Raw genomic sequence first — 17636 nt, 5'->3', positions numbered from 1 at the left:
CTCCAATTACACCTCTTTCAAAATAATAATATTTCATGAGTCGGCGTCTAGTTACACCACTTTAGAAATAATAGAATTCCAAGTCGGACCCTAGTTACACCACTTTAGAAATAATAGAATTCCAAGAATCGACCTCCAATTAAATCTAATATAAAAAAATCTCCCAAAATTCAATATCAACCAACCTTTGTCGTAAATGAATATATCTCCAACAATCTCACTCTAACATCAATGAATGTATTTCCAACAATCTGAACCTTTTTAATCAATGCACACTTTGACATTGATGATAATATTTCCAACAATCTCCCACTTTATCATTGATGGTATTGTAAAGAATTAATCATTATATAACTCCCCCTTTGGCATCGATGGCAAATGAATGTCTAGTACTCTCACTATAAATAATCTCCACCTTTATATTATTTTTTGTCTTGACATAAATGACATCAATCTCTCCTTTCTTAGATAACTCTCGTTCTTTCTAAAATCCGCAACCTGATCTTTCTTTGAGGTATCTTTCAAAAGAATATCACCAAGAAATCTATAAGGTTGCATGGTAGCTTCACTTAGTAAACCTGAGTTATATCACGTGTGTTTATGCCATACTAAAGAATCCCCCTATTTTCAAAAAATATTACCCTAAACTCCTTTCTATTCAACCCCTCCCAATACATAGCCCGAATAAAAAACCCTCCTAATTTCACCAAACATTGTGTGTATCAATTTTTTCTTTAACAATTCCCATACCCCTTTATATTTCTCTCTTATGTTATGATAAAGATTTGGCTGAGTTTTAAGCATAACTCCAGATTTGGTAGAAGGTGCTGATATTCAGTTGATCGGCTCAACCGGTAAGATCTTATCCTTAGGTGAGCTTTCATTTTAATTTTCAATTGATCGACTCAATCAGTAAGATCTCCTCTTAAGTTGTTTCTAAGGGTTTTATCTCTTTGCGTTAACTGGCCTTGTGCTTAGGCTTTTTTTATTTTACCGATCAATATATTTTTTCCTTGGTCTTCACACACATGTTTTTATTTGCATAGGTCATGTGTTAGTGCTTGTAAGTCCCCTCTTATGTCCTAGTAACTTCGTATTAAGCGCGTGCTTTAAGTAACTCTTAAGTGATGGTCCCACTTGGGAGTTATTGGGTTGTTGTTGAAGTGTATATTACATTCCACCAATCTACCATGTTGATGTGGAAGTCCACAATATATTCTATCCAACACCTAGACTATACCATTGACGATGCTTAAAAATTAATTGAAAAACAAAAACTCGTTATATTTGAAATTTTAATTAATCAACCAAACATTGTAGACAATTTTTCCATTACTTTAGCATTTCTATAGTTTCCAATTTCTTAAACATATAAATTATTTTAATTATTCCTTCATCTTCCTATTGGTTGATGTCGTCAACAATAATTATACGGCTAAATTATCGAAGTGAAAAAAAGAATTCACAATCTCTGTATTTTTTCACTTGTTTTTTATTGGAAATATGAGATATATATTACTAATGATTTAAAAGTAATACAAAATTTGTAAGGATTTTGGAAAGACCTCAGGAATCCAAACAATCATGTCAAAAACAACGATTTAGTAGAATCATTGTAAAACCCATATACATTCTTCAGATTATAAAACAAAAGCAAAACCATAAAAGTCTCTCACAAAATATAGCCCTCAGACTTATACATTCTTCATATTATAAAACAAATTTAACAGAGAATCAAATCTTGAAATTGTTGGAGTAGTGACATGCACAAAGAAGAAAGGAAGGGGCAAAGCAATCCTTAGACCTTAGTGATTGATTAGTCCTGGAATTCCTGCCCCTGCCACACCTGGAGTCTCAACTATGGTTCATCATCAGAAGGCCAAACTTCATCTTCAATAACCAGTCCATGATGCTCTGGTTCATAGTTTGTGCCAAACCCTTCCTCATTGATGTATTCCTTGAACCAAGCCTTTCCTTTGTTGAACTTCAAACCTAAAGATTTTTGTACAAATCTCATATGCTTGATAATTTCTTCCGTTCTTAGTACAAACACATCCACCAATGGCCCAGAAAGAATAGGCATCCTGGGAACTTGTCAATTCCCACGATGAGTTACAAAATAGTCTCGTGAGAGTGAAATGGTGAAATGGTCATCACTATTAGCAATGACTATTGCATTTTATCCCCAAAAAGCGTCATCAAAGAGCTTCCGACACAAGCACATGGTCGTCACCTTTGCTTCTCTTGCCCTGATAATCAAAGGTAGGAATACAACATGGATGTTTGTATTCTCTCTATATCTATCAGAAGTTGTGATGAAATCCTCCCCTAGGATTTTTTTGACTGCATGAATGATGAGGGGGTTGGAATAATTCAAAACCTCTAAGAGGTGCCTACCTAAAATTTCCCCAAGAAAAGCCATTTGTTGTTTGGTAGAAATCAATTAGATAGGAGAATCCATAGATGCAAAGATAAAAAAAAGCAGCAAGACAAATGGTGGGAAAATGAAGAATTGAAATTGAATTCAAAAAGAGAAGTTGTGAATACCTAAATATATAGAAAAACTAAATAACCAAGAGAGAGATCATAAATGCGAAATAAATGTAATATGAGTAGAGGTCCTGGAAATCCATAAACATATCCATCGCAACATCTTTTGTAGAAAAAAAATCATTCTCACTCATGTTGTACATCATTTGTCCATCGACATGTGTGAGGGGAAGGTAACAATGTAAGCAGTTCAACCAAACATTAAATGAGAAAAAATGAATTTTGAGGAGAATAATTAAAAAGACTAGACCCAAAAAACTAGAGCCGTCATCTTTTTGTTATAATCTCGCGGTGACTTCCTATAGCCAGTTTTTAGTTTCTTAAGGCATGACTTAATCCTTTCACAATGTTTTTCTAACCGACCCCTTCTTACTAGCCACCAGGTTGCTTGCTCACCCTAACTCTACAACTCCGCCCGCTCACATGGCACATGGGCCCAACAAAAATCTAACTCATTATAAGTGGACCAATAAGCTTTCGCTTGTTGGAGGTGGGTGGACACATTGGAGAGGTGGGCCTTATTTCCTCATCATGTATGTTATGGTTTTGGTCAACCACTTTCCATTCATCTAACGGTCTAGATCATCATGCAGTTGCACAACTAACCAAAGTTGCTCACAAGAGTTAACTTTGCAACTTCGCCTGCTCACATGGCACATGGGCCCTACAAAAAACCGACTCATTAGAAGTGGAGCAATAAACTTCTGTCTATTGGATGTCAGTTAACACATTATAGAGGTGGGCCCAATTTCCTCACCACGTACGCTATGGTTTTGGTCAATCACTTTCCATTCATCTAACGGTCTAGATCATCTTACAGTTGTGCAGCTAACCAAAGTTGCTCGTAGGAGTTAACTCCGCTTTCTCACATGACACATGGGCCCCACAAAAATCTGACTCATTATAAGTGGACCAATAAGCTTCTGCCAGTTGGATGTCAGTGGACACATTAGAGAGGTGGGCTTGATTTCCTCACCATGTATGCTATGGTTTTGGTCGATTACTTTTCATTCATCTAACAGTCTAGATCATTGCGCAGTTGCGCAGCTAACCAAAGTTGCTCGTAGGAGTTAACTCCACAACTCCACTCACTCACATGGCACATGGGCCCTGCAAAAATCTGACTCATTATAAGTGGACCAATAAGCTTCCTCCTATTGGATGTTGGTGGGCACATTGGACAGGTGGGCCCAATTTCCTCACCATGTACGCTATGGTTTTGGTCGATCACTTTCCATTAATCTAACGGTCCAAATCATCACGTTGTTACGTAGCTAACCAAAGTTGCTCGCAGGAGTTACCTCCACAACTCCACCTGGTCACATGGCACATGGGCCCCGCAAAATCTAACTCATTATAAGTGGACCAAAAATATTTTGCATGTTGGATGTCGGTGGACACATTGGAGAGGTGGGCTCGATTTCCTCACCACATACGCTATGGTTTTGGTTGATTAATTTTCATTCATCTAACGGTCTAGATCTTCGCACAATTGTGCAGCTAACCAAAGTTGCTCGCAATAGTTAACTCTACAACTCCACCTACGTATGTGGCACATGGGCCTTACCAACAACAACAACACACATTTGGACCATTTAACAAATGAAAAGTGGAGGACTATATGACTATATGCTTACTCATCCTAATTTCGCAATTTCACCTGCCTATGTGGCATATGGGGCCTATCGATGATGACTACACATGTTTAGGAAAGTCGACAGATGCTAGGTGGAAGATCGTGTGACATGGAAAGGATGTGGATCCCATTGGCTTGCCTTCTAAGTGAAATAAAGTGAGATTATTTTTAGATAAATCCATGGCTGAGATCTTCGTGCAATTGTGCAATTGCATGAAGATGCATGATAAGGTCGATCCCACAGTGTTGAAAAAAGCCTTTTGAGTGGCAACGAATAAAAGAAAGTAAAAGTATTCTAAGTGCCTATCTCTCATTTGTCGTCAGTTGGTAATGATCTTGTTGTTAGGGCCCCAACCTTCAAATATGAATTATAAAAAAGGCTAGCTCCCACCATCAAACCAACACATGTGCCTGCAGTTAATGAACCCAATTGCTCATTTTAATATGGATTTGTTGAATATATTAGCACTTTTATGACTCAATTTCTCATTTACAGTGCTCTGTGACACTCTAAATTATTTCTACAATCTTCTACATGACTGTTAGAGTTTACACTAAAGGGCTTCTATACAAATCCTTTGTGTTTTTTTTGCTATTTTACTTGTCCTTTCTGTTTGATTTTCAATTGCGCGAGGTGATTCAATTGCCTAGATTGCGTCCTGAATAGAATTCCATAACCTTAGTCGTTGTTTGAATTCCTTTTAACAAACCTTAATGGTCGAGTCTTCTAGCCTTGGAAAGAGGAAATTTTCAGAGGAAGTGATCTTGTAGTTTCCTGGGTCAAGTGAAGTTCAAAAAAGATCAAAACTAGGATCCAAGCCAGATGAGTTTATTATTGACCACTGTGCTGGATGTAGGGATGGTTTGATCCCACCATGGGGTTTTAGCCTTTGGAGAATAGGATATAATAAAATGAATGAAAGAACTCCTAATTCCAATATATGGACTTATATTCTTGCCAAATTGGTGGTTCCAAATGTATATGTGAATGTTGAGTTGATTGTTGCTATCGCTGCCAATTATAGGTTTGGTACTAGGGAAATCATAGCCAAAGAGGGTGGAAGACTTACAACAATATCAAAGGAAGTTATTATGTTTTGAGGTTAAATACCAAAATGGATTGTGCTATCAATTCATAAGAATTGGAAGAAGAATACAAGAAGAATGAAAAATTATATAGAGAAAATTTGACACCATTCAGGCCTAAGGGGACCAAAAGAGATGAAAGGAAATTGACCTCTAGATAAGTAGTCCCCTATAATGTTGATATGTTTGTTTCATATTTTACAAATACATATGATGCTCTGTGTCAAGTCTATGCAACAAATCCAAGAAGTATGATTCCTAATTGGATGCTGGTGATGTGTATTGATATCCAAGATAGGGATATCAATAGGCCTTTTGATTATGCTTCCTTGGTAGCCAAGGATCTCCATAATGCTCTCTATGATTTCAAAATAGGGAAGTCGTCAAAATTTAGGTATTACTCTCTGTTGATGCACTTTTTTTTTATAAGGGCCTTAGGGTTTGTCATCCAGACCTGAAGGTTAATCTAGTAACTGAAGGACAACTTTTCTCGGTCCAAGAGTGGACCTATATTTGGAATTTGCATTTGAATGAATCTAACTATTTAGTCTTTGAGAATATTTTTGTTAGAAAATTGCCAACCATCATCTAGAATAATGTCTAATGGGGTTTAAGCCAACAAGTTAAAGAATTTTTGAGACCCATAGATCTCAAACTTGAGTTGGAGATTCCTCAAAATTGGGGATCATGGTTCTATTTCAAGGACCATACAATAATTAGGATATTTGGTAGCCCTGTCACTCCTCGGTTTTTGCCTATCATTGTTAAAGATAGGGTTTCTTTCTTGGAGATAATGCATCAATTGGTAGAAGAAAATAAGTATTTGGTTGGGGGAGCTCATAAAAAGGTCTCAATGATCTCATCACAGGTTGTGATTGGGATGTATCATTTCTAAAATAGAAAATCATATGATATTCTAGACTCCATGTTGAATAGATATAGGTAAATGTTGCAAATTCATTGTGGATAGTGATAGCATAGATAATTTAGTTTCAGAAGAGATGGTGAGCAAGCTAAATTTAAAGATATTGAAACATCCAAGACCCTACAAGATGATGAACTATTGTGTGATACTATGCCAAAGTATGTATGCCATATATTGTTGGGAAGACCATGGCAATATGATAGGAAAGCAATTCATAATGAAAGAAGGAACACCTATACTATGATCCGTTTATATTGATAGCTAAGAGACATATATTGATACCTTTGGATGAAGAAGAAGAAAAAATAAAACTGTGTGGTAACACAAGGATATGTTTGGTCGATCGTGAATTTTTTTTAGGAGGTCTAAGACATGAAAACATGTGTTTTACATTTGTTATGAAGAAGTGAGGCAATGTTGAAGTGGAGAATCCCACCACAAATAAGGGAGAACCATAACAAATAGGAATATCATAGTTTTTAATAGAGTATCAAGACATCATATCAGAGAACATGCTAGATGGATTATCACTAGTCCAGAGTATACCAGGAGCCAGTTTTCCAAACAAAGATGCACATAGAATGGCACCAACATAAAATGTAGAGCTAAAGAGATAAGTAGGATAATTGTTAAAGAAAATATTGATCAGAGAAAGCTTAAGCCCATGTGTGGTACTTGTTGTACTCGCACCAAATAAAGATGGAGAGTGGAAGATGTGTACTTACTCAAGAGAAATCAACAAGATCATAGTAAAGTATAGATTCCCATTGCCAAGGATGGATCACATTATGGACTGCTTAAGTAGAGAAAAGTATTTAACAAAGATTGAGCTAAAGAGTGGATACCATCATATAAGAATTAGAGAAGGAGATGAATGGAACTGCATTTAAGACAAATGAGGGATTGTATAAATGGTCGGTGATGCCTTTTGGATTGACCAATGCATTGATAACTTTCATGGGATTGATGAATGAGGTCTTGAAGCAATTATTGGGTAAGTTTGTTATTTTTTACTTGGATGATATTATGATTTTCAATAAGAGTAGAGAAGAGAATTTGTGGCATATCAGACAAGTATTACAAACGTTGAGGGGAGAGAATTTGTTGATAAACATCTAATGTAGTTTTATGAAAACAAAATTAGTATATTTGGGATTTTTCATTTCTGTAAAAGGATTGAAGAAGGATTCGAAGATTGTTAAAACAATTGTTGAATAGTCTACACCATTAAATGTTGGGGAGGTAAGATCTTATCATGGATTTGCTACCTTCTATAAGAAGTTCATTTAAAATTGCAGTAGTATTTGTACTTCGATGACTAAGACAATGAGGGGAGATAGGAAAGACTTCAAGTGGACATCTGAAGCACAAAGGAGATTTGAATTGTTGAAGTATTCTAAGGTAACAGAATCACCAGTGTTAGCATTGCCAGATTTTATCAAAGTATTTCAAGTTGACTCTGATACCAATGGAAATGAAATAGGATCAGTGTTAAGTCAAGAAGAGAGACCAATAGCATATTTCAATGGGAATTTGAATGGTGTCGGGAAGAGAGACTTAGTCTATGATCATGAATTTAATGCCATAATCCAAGCCTTGAAGAAGCAGAGACATTACTTGTTGCTTAAATAATTTGTGTTGTACACTGATCATCGATCATTAATCTTCCTAATCCCTCTTGCTAATCATTCGCACAATCCTAATCAGCATGATTAGGCACAAGTCAGCTACTTTCCATAAATGGATTTTCTCCCTCTCAACCCCCAACCTTAATGCACCAACTTTGGTCATTTCAAGGATTTCAAATTTTCCCACTTTCCTATGCACTCTGTAACGCCCCACCAAGAAACCTCAAAGGGATAAAACTAAAACACTAGATAGGAGTGCAAACAATTTTTTTTTTTAAACTTTAATAAGTTTTAAGTTAGATTACACAACGAAAGACTTAACTTAACACCTAAAGGGTTTCCCAACTTGGTTAACTAGGTTTACCACTAACATTACTTAACAATAATTAATCCAATTAAGTTGATTAAACTTAACAACATAATTATACTTAATCAATTGTTAATTCATCCAATAGTATTAACTATAGAAAACATGATTAATTCATTCATTAAGAATATAACCATTAAATTACATCTAATATTCAAATGAAACATATGCATTACATTAAATTTCCATACATACATTGTTTGCATCATAAGGTAATAAATACATTGCATTTCACTAAATCACTAAGTTACAAAATTAGATAATGTTACATTACAATTTACATCTTTCCATGAAGGCATACAATTTAATAATTACAACCGACCATAAAAGGTCCATGATATACAAGAATGATCCATGACAAATGGGATACAATTGGATAACAAGACGGTCAAATCCAATTGCAACTGGAACACTTGTGAAGCCAATTCCCGCAAGAAGGGATGAACACACCCGATGGAAAGTGGCACTACCACCAGACCATGTGGCTCAAAAAGAACCACCCCACCATGCTAGGAGATAGGAATATGACCCACTAGCACCCTCAAGGTATGCACACACACATGGTCGAACTCACAACATCAGATAGACACACATGAAGTAACACTCGCAAAACATGACTCCACATCAAAATCAGGTGAAATTAACAAGACTATATACTAGTGACCATAAGGGAATAATGTCATCACATAGCTTGATATAGTTACCTTGGTAGGCCTCCATAGGTCTCGGACCCTATCTTGGGTTACCTTGGTAACCTCTCCCGAACCTCCAGCCCCATCCAAGTCTCATGTGGACCCAAACAATCCTTTCGTGAAGACAAGGTTGTTGGTTTGTCATTCTAGGCCTTCTCATTGCATCCTGAGTTTGTACTAGCACTCAACCATGAGCGAGGTAAGTTTATCTTACTTAGTGTTTTAATCTACCAAGCCCCCTAATGTATTATTAAGCTATCACTTACTTAAGAAAACTTTCGATGGGTTACCCTGCTAACCACTTTGGGCACGACCCCCAATCGAAAGCCACTCTTCTTTATGACACTTCACCAAAAATCATACAAACTCCCAAAACCAAGGTATACACATGAAATTGTACACGGAGTTCAAAACAACAGAAAACTACTTGGCCAAACAAGCCCTTAAACAATGTTAACCAACTAACAACTCCTTGACTCAAGAAATGAACAACCATGAAGACCACCATATGACAACATCTAACAATCTAACCAAAGACTTGCAGTTTTGATAATAAATGTGAATACAGTAATTAAACGCGCATCTTCACTAATCTAAATTGACAATAATTTTCTAATTCGTTTAAAATACAAGTCGACTAAGGTTTTCTAACTCATCTATATTTCCAATTACATCATGAAAAATATCACCATCTCACAATAAATTAAAAACCAAAATATCATTTATATAATTATACATATTTTCTATACATATAAAAATATAAATTAACTTATTTATTTAATTGTAGTGTCGTAAATTGTACACCCTTGCTAGGGTGGTATAATTTCACACTTAGTTTAGCACCCACCTTAGTGTGTTTGCATCTTGCATTATTATTTCCCTTTAAGCATTTAATTAATTAATTTAATTAAATCTAAAGTCACATTTCATCACTTCACAAATCAAAAAGTTGGCCCCTTTACCCTAAGTGTGCCCCTTTTTATTTTATTCTTCTAATAAATCATTTAATCATAAACCCTAATTATGTCCTATTTCGACCTTTAAGGTCCAATTTCGCATATCAAAACACCTCAAAATTGGCTATAACTTTGGGATTCGCTCTAATATCATCATATCTAATGACCCTTAAAATTTGGTGAAAAGTTGGTCGGACCATGTGCGTTCCCGCCACGGTCCTCGTCTTTTTTCCCGAAATTTCGAGAGCACAATTCTATGATATTATAATGCTTAACCCCAAAACATTGGCAGAAAATTCAATTCCTAGGTCGGCCTAAAGGCAGAATTAAGTCAAAATTAAGATCTAGGATTTCATACATAAGAGCTCTCTTTCTTCATTTGAAGGAAACTAGGAACTAGATGGATGAATCTTTCTAAGAATCTAAGAGCAAGTTTTTGGAGCGTAAGGAGCCTTCTATGTATTGAAAGAGAAGCCTATGTGGAGTGTTCAACAACATTCAAAAACATTCAACAAAATTCAACAATATTTCATCAAGCATTCATCAACGATTAGGAGCCTTGAAGACATTGAAGAGCAATAGGAGATCTAGTGGCAATATCTCTCCCTTAGGGATTGGTATGATTTCATGTTATTTTCATGTCTTTGTATGAGCTTCCTTTACATCTATTTGTATATTTACATTCATGATTTAGATCACTTTGCATCATTGATTTAGAGAATTTACTTTGTCAATTACAAGGAATTAGGGTTTACTCTTTAGGGTTGCTCTAGATTGTTTACTTTCATTTTAGGATCTTGCATACACACAAGGTTCTAGAACACACATTTTCAGTACATTATCGGCTATTTGTGGAGGTGGAAATCACCAACACAGGGGTTTGACTAAGGCAAAACCCTATATAGCCACCCAAACCTTCCCTTTTCAGTTACAGGTGCAGAAACGGGTACCCAAAGGCACTTTCAGCTCAGCAAAAGGCACAAGAACCACCCAAAATCATCAGATCTGCCCTAATTTGCATGGGACAGGGGCGTAGTGCCCTGGTCCTTCCTAGGACAATGGCGTGGCGCCATGGTCCCTCTTCTTTTCAGTTATTTTTAGCAGGTTGTAGCTTCAGGTCATCAGATTTGTAGTCTTTCAGTTGCAACCTCTTGTCTGCAGAAACATGACAGTGGCGTGGCACCCTAGTCCAAGTCGGTTTTGTTCAATTTACAACATCAGGTACACATCTAGAATCCTCCCCCTTTCATGTTTTTAGTATCTCAGTTTCAAATCTGCAAGTTTGTTCAATTCTGAGTTCATTTATGCTTCATTCTTTATCTCCTAGCCTAGTTGATCATTCAAACCCTAGTTTTCCTCAACATTTACAACAAGAGGAATAGAAACACTAAGAGATAATCCTTGGCTCTCTCTTTCCCACAAGAAATAGCCAAAGTGATCTATCTCCCTAGGCTCTTTCGTATTCCCAATGTGTTGGCAAAAGTAGGATTAGATCCTAGTTACCCGATCTCGCTTTTCTCGCCACCACATTAATAATCTATTATTTATATGTTTCTCAAAATAAAATAATCATTTTCTTTTTTTTTTTCAAAATAAAATATCAATTTTAATTTCCCAAAACATATATATTTTTTAATCACTTTAAAAAAAAATACTGAACACGAAAATAAATAAATAAATAAATATATATATATATATATATATATATAATTTGAATAAAATAAATTAAAAACAAAAATAAAAAAAATTAAACAAGTCATGTGGGCCTCTTTAAAAAAAGAGGTGGGGTGTTGTGTGGCGTTGTCCTCACATGTGTGAGGCAGCGTTGCCCTCGCATATGTGGACAATGCACCCCACATGGGGTTGCTCCCCAACTTGAGGATGGGGTAAAGCCCCTAGCTCCCCCAAACTCACGTAAAATAAAAATAATCATATTTATTTATTTTTTAAATTTTTTCTTCCAAACACATTTCCAGAAAATGAACAAACTCAAAACAATTTTCTGAGTGAAAATAATAACAACTTCAATTTTTCTTTTTCATTTTTTTATAAAAACAAACCCCCCAATACAAAGTAAACTCAGAAAGTAACTACTCCAACTATAACTAAATGGAAGTAAAACATGAATCAAAACTATAATTAACCAGAAATTAGAGATCAAATTAAAATTTCATCAAAACTTTTCCAGCCAATTCATTTTTCCCCAAATTGAAAAAATGAAAACTAATAAAATTTAAAACCCCAAATATGTTTAATCAGTTAGATTTTTATACTCAAGCAGATTTAAAAGCACAAATTCAAGCAAGCAAAACAATGGTTCAACATGAATACATAGAGAAATTCCATTTCCTATTTTTTTAATTAAACAAAACACAAACCAAATTCCTACCTGGATTAGCTTTCCTCGATGAAAATCTGAGAAGAGCTACCAATTTCCAACTATAGAAGTTATTCAAAAAAACTGAAAAATCCAAATTTGTATTCCCAATTTTCTCCTCCCTCATTCCCATGAATGCATAGGTTAAATAGAAAATTTTTACCAAAAATATCTATTTTATGTTAAAATCCTTTCAACCAATCACATAATTTCATCTTAAAGCACTTTTCAAAACAAACTTTTTCCTAAAATTAATTTATTTTTTCCAAATTTCTAAAATTAAAATTCCATTTAAAAAGTCAATGGGTGGGATATAGTTTTTTTTTTCCAATTTCTATTTAATCATTTTTTCAAAAATGCATACAAATGATTTAATTTCACAATTTAAAATAACAATTAATCAAATTTCCTAATTTAATGCATTGAACAAATTGATTCAACAATTTATAATACTAGGGGGTCCCAATTAATTTTAATCTCTTTATTTAAATATGCAAATAAAACACATTAACTAATTAAACACTTTAAGATTTAATAGGTAATTTCACAAACGCATAACACACAACTCAAGTAAACTAGATAAACACATGACCTGCATACCAGACATAGGAACTGACAGACGACTGACAATGCTCACTATTGAGCTTGGTTAGGGTTAAAATGTAGGGCCTTACAACTATCTCCTCCACTTCCATTGGGTCAATAAGGTATGTTCAGACTTGTGAAGCCAGGTGGAGATAATACCTCGTACCTACATGGTACTTGTACTTGCAATTCCCTACATCAACAAACCACATATGCATATATATACAACCATAATATACACACCGATGAAGGAGAATCGTGATGTTTCCTATCTCACTGAAGTGAGTGAAGGAAAACCATCTCCTCGCACCCCATACACTTACAAACATGAAACATGTGTTGGCATTCTACACTCAATGAGAATGGTTGATGTTGTCATTGATGGAAACCGACCAATTATAGGTTGTACAGGTTCACCAATAACATAGACATCATCTACCAGCACCGGCAGACACATTCACTGGCATCCAGATTACACCGGCAATGAAGTATACCGACACTCATGTTGAAATGAGAAAAAGTTTTGTTTATGTGAATTATATTGTAAATGTAATTGATTATTTGTAAGCCAACATGATGTATTGTAAAGACTCATATATGTATGAGATCTAATAAGTCATTTTTGTAATAGAAGGTAATAGAATGTAATAGCATGGAATAGAAGAATATTATGTAGAAGATAGCAAAAGGATTTTGTAATAAGGCAGATAGGTTATGTAAGTGAATATCATTCATCGGCAAGATTTTTTGTTAAGGTTTATGACAGAGCTTAAACCGGTACTGAATCAAGCATTGCAGATGCTATTTTGAGCAGTACATTGTATTGGATTTAATTATCCATTTTGTAGTCAGTGAGACTCTTCTATTGAGCAGTGAGCTCTAGGATGTTGGCCTTCCTGCATGTGCAGGCCCCTGTTGTAAGTAATATTTATTCATATTGGCTAGTGATTAAATATTGTGGGTCACAAATCCCACCGAGGTTTTTCCCACACCAGGTTTCCTCGCTAAAACATCTTGTGTTATGGTGTGCATTTATGTTGTCTCTGTTATTTCTCTTTGCTGCACTATTGCTTGTTTACCGGTACATTAATCTAAGTTACAAAGTTATAAATAAGTTCAAATATTCCATTAACTGGTTAGACACTGATTCACCCCCTCCTCTTAGTGTCTTTGGGACTGTCATTGCATCTAACAACTGGTATTAGAGCCTGGTCTTGTATTTGCAAAAGCCTAATAGCTTGAGGAAGATTCTGAAACCGGTACCGATGGAAAGTTTGAGAAAACAGTTGGAAGGAGCTCTTGAAGATTTTGATGTAGAAAAATTGAAGAATATAAAACTTGAAGATGATCTGAGGACTGCTAAGGAATTCATTAAAGGACTTCAGGAGAACCTAGTTATAGCACAAAACAAGGGGAAGGAACTTCATGAGCAAATGTAGAAACATGATGATGAAAAGGAAACTCATAGTGATATTGCAGATAAGTTGAGACAAGAGAACACTAACATGAGAAATGAAATGCAAGATTTAACCATGAGGCTATGTAAGGATATTGAAGACAGAAAGAAGAATGAAGAAGACTTGACTAGGAGACTTAATGATGGAGCAAATGAAAATATGAGACTTTGTCATGAGAATGATATGCTAAAGACAGATTTGATTCACATGCAACATGATAAAGAGGAGCTTAGGAGACAAATTGGCATTCTATAAAATGAGTTGATCACTGCAAATGAACACAAAGACAAATTCAGAAAGACTTGATGACATGCTGAAAAGACAAAAACCTGATGGAGATACAACTAGACTTGGATTTGAACATGGAGAAAGTTTCGGGACTACAAATAATCAAGATCATAGTAAACCGGTAAGACAATCTAATGCTTATAAATTTAATGGGAAATGTTTTAATTACAACAAATTTGGTCATAGAGAAAATCAGTGCAGATTTAGAAATAATCAGAATACAAACTTACCCACGGGTCAATGTTCCAAATGCAATAAAGTTGGTCACAATTCAGAAAATTGCAGAATGAATGTGAAATGCTATGTTTGTGGTAGATTTGGACATTTATCTAATCAATGCAGAACACAAACTGGTCAAGGATATGGAAAATCTATTCAGAGGAATAATGTAACTTGTTATGCATGTAACAAGATTGGGCATATTGCAAAATTTTGTAGAAGCAAGACTATACTGGCGAACAATAAAGGATCTAATGAGAAGGGAAAAGAAAAGGTAAATGAAATAAAGAAAGAATTTTCAGAACAATGGATTAAGAAGAGAGATCAAAGAGTTGATGAATTTGTCTCTGCATCGGTAGAACATAGTAACCCTCCACCAGTAGGAGATAATTCATCTAACTAAGGAATAATCCCTAGGGGGTATGGCAGCAAGTTGAAAATCATGCATTCCACCCTCGGTTGATGGTAAGAAGACATATTTCTTTTTTATCGGCAGATGTGTTAAGATTTCACTTAACCGGCAAGCATTTAATGCAGTTTTTTAAGAACTTTTGATTATAAAACACCGAAAAACTCTCATTTCAAACTACCAAGCATCCAAGCATTCAGAGAGCATGAGATTGAGCAAAGGCATCCTAAGGCAAAGCAGCAAGGTGTTTTCAGGCATTCAAGATTTCAAGAAAGAGGTATTTATCTTTTGAAATGGCATCTTCATCTTCTGTACCTGAGTTTATTGCAAACCCTATTGTGGTAGAAAACATTAAGCGCCCTAGACTCGTATTTAAAATCATCCCTGAAAATGCCAAGAAAGATGATTCTATCAGAGCTTTTTCAAAAATTCTGAAGGGAGTCGCTTTTGTCGAAGACCTGAGGATTTACATTCACTGCAACATAGAAAATTTAGGGAATGATGACTTGAAGAACATGTACAATGATGTTATTACTGATGAATAAGGTTTGGTTAAACTGGAGCACAAGATTGTAGGAGGCTTAGGATTTGTTGAAATTCTGAACATACCTGAATTTCTGAAGGAGGTAGTTCATCCTGTACTAAGAAGAGTTCATGGAGAGTTTATGTGGCTAGACTCTATTTTTAAAATCTCAAAGGAATCAATCAAGGCAGTTAATGGTTTACCCTCAACCGGTAGTAGGCCCGACAAAACTAAGAAGATACCGAACAAGGATGTTATGGACCTAACCGAAGCCACATCCGACAACAGATCTCTCAGGGTTAATGACATTACTGATGCAAATGTGAGATATGTGAGCATGATACTTGGCTATAGAGTAACTCATGCAAACAAATTAAATTCAGTTTCCATCTTATGCATTCACATTGCATATGAGATGGTCAAGAACAATACTAGGATTGATATCTGTGAATGGCTTAAGGATGAACTAATTGATAACTTGAAAAAGATTAAGGGCGACAATAAGGGGACATTCCATTTTGGAAACCTACTTATGTGTTTGATGCTTTAATTCACCAAAGAGATACCCGACATTGGTCATAAGGACTTTGGATATGACATCCCGGTAGGCAAACAAATCATGGAAGCTATCACCAGTATGGGCTCTAATAGTGATAACATTATAGCAGACTACTTCAAAAACTTCCAAACTAAGATGAAGGCTAGAGAAAGGTTAATTCTTTGAGAAAACAATCAAAGACTGTACTGAGAACATGGATTCACTATTACCGGTACTTAACTCAACAATTTTGGAATATAAGTGGCTGTATAGAGAAGCTAGCAAGCCTCACCACCTGACTGAATATATTGAAGAGCAAATTAAGAAGACAAAGAAGGAAATAGATGACATTACAGATAATATGATAGGTTCTTCGGGACTTATCTTATTTTTTGAATAGGAAATGGTAGCTTATGAGGAAAAGATTGAGAAACTTGAGAAAGAGAAAGCAAGGATAAGGTTAAAGGCCCAGGAACTGAAAAGAAAACTTGGTCCAAGATTGGACAGTCTTATTACTCAGTGGGTTGAGCTATCAAAGGCAACAAATCAAGGAGAACGATCATCAGAGCAACAGATGCACTATTTGACTGACATGATTCAACAAACAAAAACCATTCTTTCTAACATTAACAAATTCATGCAGAGTCTGAATCTAATTTTGGCGGACATTTTTCAAATTGTAAGCAATAGGTTACAGGCTATGAGGTAGCATTTTTGTATTCTTTGATTCTTTTTTACATCCTTTACTATTGATGTCAAGGGGGGAGTAGTATGGAGAAAAATAAATGCACAAAAGAGATCACTTGCTCAAGGGGAGAACACCTTTTTTGGGGGGATTAGATTTTGGATAACAGTTTTGGATTTTTCTCATGAGTGTTGTCATCAATGCCAAAGGGGGAGATTGTTGGAATTCTACACTCAATGAGAATGGTTGATGTTGTCATTGATGGCAACCAACCGGTAACAGGTTGTACAGGTTCACCAGCAACACAGACATCATCTACCGGCAAAGACAGGCACATTCACCGACATCCAGATTACATCGGCAATGATGTATACCGACACTTAGGCCGACATGAGACAAAGTTTTGTTTATGTGAATTATATTGTAAATGTAATTAATTATTTGTAAGCCGACATGATGTATTGTAAAGACTCATCTATGTATGAGATCTAATAAGTCATTTTTGTAATAGAAGGTAATAGAATGTAATAGCATGGAATATAAGTATATTATGTAGAAGATAGCGAAAGGATTTTGTAATAAGGCATATAGGTTATGTAAGTGAATATCATTCACTGGCAAGGTTTTTGGTTAAGGTTTATGACATAGCTTAAACCGGTACTGAATCAAGCATTGCAGATGCTATTTTGAGTAGTACATTGTATTGGATTTAATT

The sequence above is a fragment of the Cryptomeria japonica genome, chromosome 11 (genome assembly GCF_030272615.1).
Source record: "Cryptomeria japonica chromosome 11, Sugi_1.0, whole genome shotgun sequence".
Taxonomy (NCBI): Eukaryota; Viridiplantae; Streptophyta; class Pinopsida; order Cupressales; family Cupressaceae; genus Cryptomeria; species Cryptomeria japonica.
Note: the sequence above shows the minus strand (reverse complement) of the source record.